Raw genomic sequence first — 5,410 nt, forward strand, 5'->3', positions numbered from 1 at the left:
CGTGATCTCGGCTCACTGCAATCTCCGCCTCCTGGGTTCAAGTGATTCTCCTGCCTCAGTCTCCCGAGTAGCTGGGACTACAGGCATGTGCCACCATGCCTGGCTAATTTTGTATTTTTAGTAGGAACGGGGTTTCTCCATGTTGGTCAGGCTGGTCTCGAACTCCCAACCTCAGGTGATCCGCCCGCCTCAGCCTCCCAAAGTGCTGGGATTACAGGCGTGAGCCATGGCACCCGGCCCTCTCCTTCTTATTAATAGCTGCAAAATATATTCTACACAGTGAGGGTGTCATATTTTGTTTAACTGCTCCTCCTTTGAGAAGCATTCTGGTTGCTTCTAGGATTTTGCTATTACCTTCTATGCTGTAGAAACATCCTTGTGATTGACCCTTTGTCCTTTGTGCTTTTGGGTAAATATATTTATAAGAGAATTCCTGGAAATGAAACTACGGCATCGTCTAAAATCTGATAGTTATTACCAAATTATTTTCCTTTTTTTAAAAAAACATCAATTTGTCTTCCCTTTATCTATGTATAAGAGTGAGGAAGTAGCACAAGACTCTAGTAGCTGAAATAAGGGAAGTTCGGTCCCATTAGAAAACAGTATAAGCAGAGACAGTGACCTGTGGGTTTTCTTTAATTTTATTTATTTACTTTTAGAAACGAGGTCTCACTGCGTTGCCCAGGCTGGAGTGCAGTGGTATGATCATAGCTCAACGCAGCCTCGAACTCCTGGGCTCAAGCAATCCTCCTGCCTTAGCCTCTGTTGTTGAGGCTGCAGTGAGCCCTAGCCTCACTGTGTGTTTTTTGAGGTTAGGGATTGTCTTGTTTATCTTTGTTCAACAAACAGCACAAGAATCACTCAAGGGCTTTAAGTGGGCTGTTGATCTGGTTTACAATTGTGCACATTTCTCTGGCTGCTTTGTAAAAACTGGATTAGAGCCGGGGGAAATTCAAGTGTAGAAACCCAGTTAGAAGGTTTTGCAAATATTTGTTAAACAAATTGCTATTGTGCTCTTACGAGTGCTTCTGGAAAATGGGGACACAGTAGTGTGAACACAACAGACATGGTCCCTGTCCTCCTGGGATGGAGTGAGAGAGGCATGAATGAAGTAAATGCACAAAATGAAAATATAACCAGCTGCAATAAATGCTAGAAGCAGGAAAAAGTGGGGTGCTGTGGAAGGAAACAATAAAGGGTGGTTAGGAAAAGACTCTCTGGGGAAGGGACATTCACAGTGGGGATGGAAGGAAGAATAAAAATCAGCAGAAGAGTAGAGGAAAACAAGGTTTGTTTTCTAGCCCCTAAAGAGGTTCAAACAGAAATTAGCTGGGCATGGTGGCATAAACCTGTAATCCCAGCTACTCGAGAGGATGAAGCACAAGAATCACTTTAACGCGGGAGGCAGAGGTTGCAGTGACCTGAGATCATACCACTGCATTCCATCTTGGGCAATACAGCAAGACTGTCTTAAAAAAAAAAAAAAACAACCAGAAGTTGGAGCAATAGGCAAGGCCAGGGCATAAAAAGCCTTGAAGAGCAGGGCACAGTGGTTCACGCCTATAATCTCAGCACTTTGAGAGGCCAAGGCGGGCAGATCACTTGAGGTTAGGAGTTCGAGACCAGCTTGGCCAACATGGCAAAACCCCATCTCTACTAAAAATACAAAAATTAGCTGGGCGTGGTGGCGGGCGCCTGTAATCCCAGCTACTCAGGAGGCTGAGGCAGGAGAATAGCTTGAATCCGGGAGGCAGAGGTTGCAGTGGGCCGAGATCACACCACTGCCCTCCAGCCTGAGCAACAAGAGTGAAACTCTATCTCAAAAAAAAAAGAAGGCTTGAAGGGCTTTAAGTGGAATGTTGATCTGGTTTACATTTGTTCAGATTTCTCTGGCTGCTTTGTAGAAACTGGATTAGAGCAGGAGGAAATTGAAGTGTAGAAACCCAGTTAGAAGGTTTTGCAGAAGGACATGAAAATGAGATAATAGTAGCTGGTCTAAAGGGGTAGAAGAGGAACCTATAAACTAAAACAGTGTTAAATGACATATGATCAATTGCAATGTGTAGACCTTATTTGGATCCCAATTTTTTTTTTTTTTTTTTTTAGAGATGGGGGTCTAGCTATGTTGCCCAGGCTGGTCTTGAACTCCTGGGCTCAAGCAAACCTTTGGCCTTGGCCTCCCAAAGTTCTGAGACCACAGGTGTGAGCCACTGTGCCCAAGTGGATTGTGAATTTTTTAAAAACCTAGAAAAGAAAAAAATAAAATAAAAAGAAAATATCGATCACAGTTATGAGCTAATCAGACATTTGAACTAATTTTAAGTTGGCTCTAAACCCGGTGGCTTACGCCTGTAATCCCAGCACTTTGGGAGGCTGAGGCGGGCGGATCACAAGATCAGGAGTTCAAGACCAGCCTGGCCAATATGGTGAAATGTTGTCTCTACTAAAAATACAAAAATTAGCCAGGCGTGGTGGTGGATGTCTGTAGTCCCAGCTGCTTGGGAGGCTAAACAGGAGAATTGCTTGAACCCGGGAGGCAGAGGTTGCAGTGAGCCAAGATCGCGCCACTGCACTCCAGCCTGGGCAACAGAGCGAGACTCCATCTCAAAAAAAAGGAAAAAAAAATTGAATCTTATCCAAAAGATAACTCTGAAATATAAACTCAAATATTAACAATGAATATGATATATGGCCTTTTGCTATGCTTCATTATGATTTTTTCTATACAGATATTTACATCTATATTTATTTTCATAGTTGAGATCACATTTTCCATCAAGTTTAGTATTGGTGTAATACTTTGTTTTGTTCAATGCAATACACTCTTTTTTATTGTGAAAGCTGAATTGAAATTAAAAGATCTATAAAAAACTGTCATTTTTGGCCTTCAAGAGCACCAACTCTCATGATCAAAAAAGGCCACAACAGGGCCAGGCGCAGTGGCTCATGCCTGTAATCTCAGCACTTGGGGAGGTGGAGGCGGGTGGATCAACTGAGGTCAGGAGTTTGAGACCAGCCTGGTCAACATGGTGAAACCCCATCTCTACTAAAAATACAAAAAATTGGCCAGGTGTGGTGGCAGGTGCCTGTAATCCAACTACCCAGGAGGCTGAGGCAGGAGAATCACTTGAACTCGGGAGGCAGGGGTTGCAGTGAGCCGAGATCTAGCCTGGGCAACAAGAGTAAAACTCTGTCTCAAAAAAAAAAGGCCACAACAGTTAAGAATGTATTACTTGATTTTATTGTATACTAAGTGGTGGGCACAGAGCAATTCTCCTTATAAAGTAGACAATTAGCTTCACTCCGAACATTTTAAATAATGCACATTAAAACAAGTATTCATTTTACAAGTTGTTCTGCAATCTAAACATACAATAGCTTGGAGGACAACATTTAGAAAACAAAAGCCAATGTAAAAAGACAGATTAAAACAACTAGAGGCCAGGAGCGGTGGCTCGGCCCTGTAATCCTAACACTTTGGGAGGCTGAGGCAGAAGCATCGCTTGAGCTCAGGAGTTCTAGACCAGCCTGGGCAACATAGTGAGACCTCATCTCTATTAAAAATAAAAAAAAACTTAAAAATTAGCTAGGCATGTTGGAGCATACCTGTATCCCCAGCTACTCAGAAGATTGAGGTGGGAGGAGTTGGAAATTGCAGTGAGCCGTGATTATTATCCCACTGCACTCAACCTGGACCACAGAGCAAGAACCTGTCAAACACACACACACACACACACACACACACACACACACACACACACACACACCAACTACACTAGAAGAGTATAGGTTTTATATGGTTTGGATTTCACAGTTTTCTTAACTGCATCATCAGTGTCAGAAATCTGTTCTTGGCCAGGTGCAGTGGCTCACACCTCTAATCCCAGCACTTAGGGGAGGCAAAGGTGGAGGATCACTTGAGCCTAGGAATTTAAGACTAGCCTGGACAACACGGTGAAACACCTCCCCCCACCCCTGCCTTCTCTACAAAAAATCTTTTTTTTAATTAGCATGTGCGATGCCAGCACCTATAGACCCAGCTACTAGGGAGGCTGAGGTGGATCACTTGAGCCCAGGAGATGGAGGGTGTGGTGAGCTGTGATCCCACCACTGCACTCCAGCATGGGCAACAGAGCGAGACTCCGTCTCAAAAAAAAAAAAAAAAAAATATATATATATATATATATATATATTTACGTATATCTTTTACATATATATTTTTATGCATATTATATATATATATATAATCTTTAAATTTAAATTTTAAAAAATCTGTTCCTTCAGCTGGCTTCTTTGCTCCAAATTCAAAGAAATACCTTCTCTTCCTGGTTTCATTTCACCTTCTGGATCCATCCAATATTAGTTAATATCAATTACCCTTTAAAATCCCAAACACTGGCCCAGCTTGGTGGCTCACACTTGTAATCCTAGCACTTTGGGAGGCCAAGGTGGGCAGATCACTTGAGGTCAGGAGTTCAAGACCAGCCTGGCCAACATGGTGAAACCCTGTCTCGACATAAAAGACAGAAATTAGCCAGGCATGGTGGTGAGTGCCTGCAGTCCCAGATACTCAGGAGGCTGAGGCAGGAGAATTGCTTGAACCTGGGAGGCAGAGGTTGCAGTGAGCCAAGATCATGCCATTGCACTCCAGCCTTGGGGGACAAGTCTAAAAAAAAAAAAAAAAAAATCCCAAACACTAATGTACCTCATTTTCCTAACCTGAAACATCATATTATCATCTGTGCTGCTGCTGCTGTTCTCTTTGGAAGATGACAGAGCTCTTCAAGTTTTACCAGTCTTTTGCTTCTTTACAGGTCTTTCTGGAGCAACCTGCTTTTTCCTCTTTAACTTTTTGTCAACATCACTGTCAGAACCACTGCCAGAAGAGCTTGAAGAAACAAGTTCCTTTGATTTGGGCATTGCTCTGCTCCGCTGCACTCCAGTAGCCAAAGACCCTCCCGCTTGCTCACTGGTAACTCTGGTGTATTACTTCTTCTTCTTCCTTTTTTTTTTTGAAACAGTCTCACTCTGCCACCCAGGCTGGAGTGCAATGGCACAATCTCAGCTCAGTGCAATCCCCACCTCCTGGGTTCAAGTAATTCTCCTGCCTCAGCCTCCCAAGTAGCTGGGATTACATGCACCCGCCACCACACCTGGCTAACTTTTGTATTTTTAGTAAAGACGGGATTTCGTCATGTTGGCCAGACTGGTCTTGAACTCCTGACCTCAGGTGATTTGCCTGCTTCGGCCTCCGAAAGCGCTGGGATTACAGGCGTGAGCCACTGTGCCCAGCCTGCTACTTCTTAAAAGTTTACAGTAATAGACAACGCTGAGGCACCCTGGGACAGTAATGCCACCGAATACCAAACTAGGACATTTTTGAGAGTGAAAGGGGACAAGATCTGTAAAC

The 5,410-nt window shown here is 43.5% G+C and overlaps 1 pseudogene; it reads right to left on the bottom strand.

Annotated features, from left to right (window-relative positions):
- Positions 1–3,770: 3,770 nt before the first annotated feature.
- Positions 3,771–4,928, bottom strand: LOC129488722 (activated RNA polymerase II transcriptional coactivator p15-like; annotated as a pseudogene).
- Between the last annotated feature and the right edge of the window lie 482 nt (positions 4,929–5,410).

The sequence above is a fragment of the Symphalangus syndactylus genome, chromosome 8, assembly GCF_028878055.3.
Source record: "Symphalangus syndactylus isolate Jambi chromosome 8, NHGRI_mSymSyn1-v2.1_pri, whole genome shotgun sequence".
Taxonomy (NCBI): Eukaryota; Metazoa; Chordata; class Mammalia; order Primates; family Hylobatidae; genus Symphalangus; species Symphalangus syndactylus.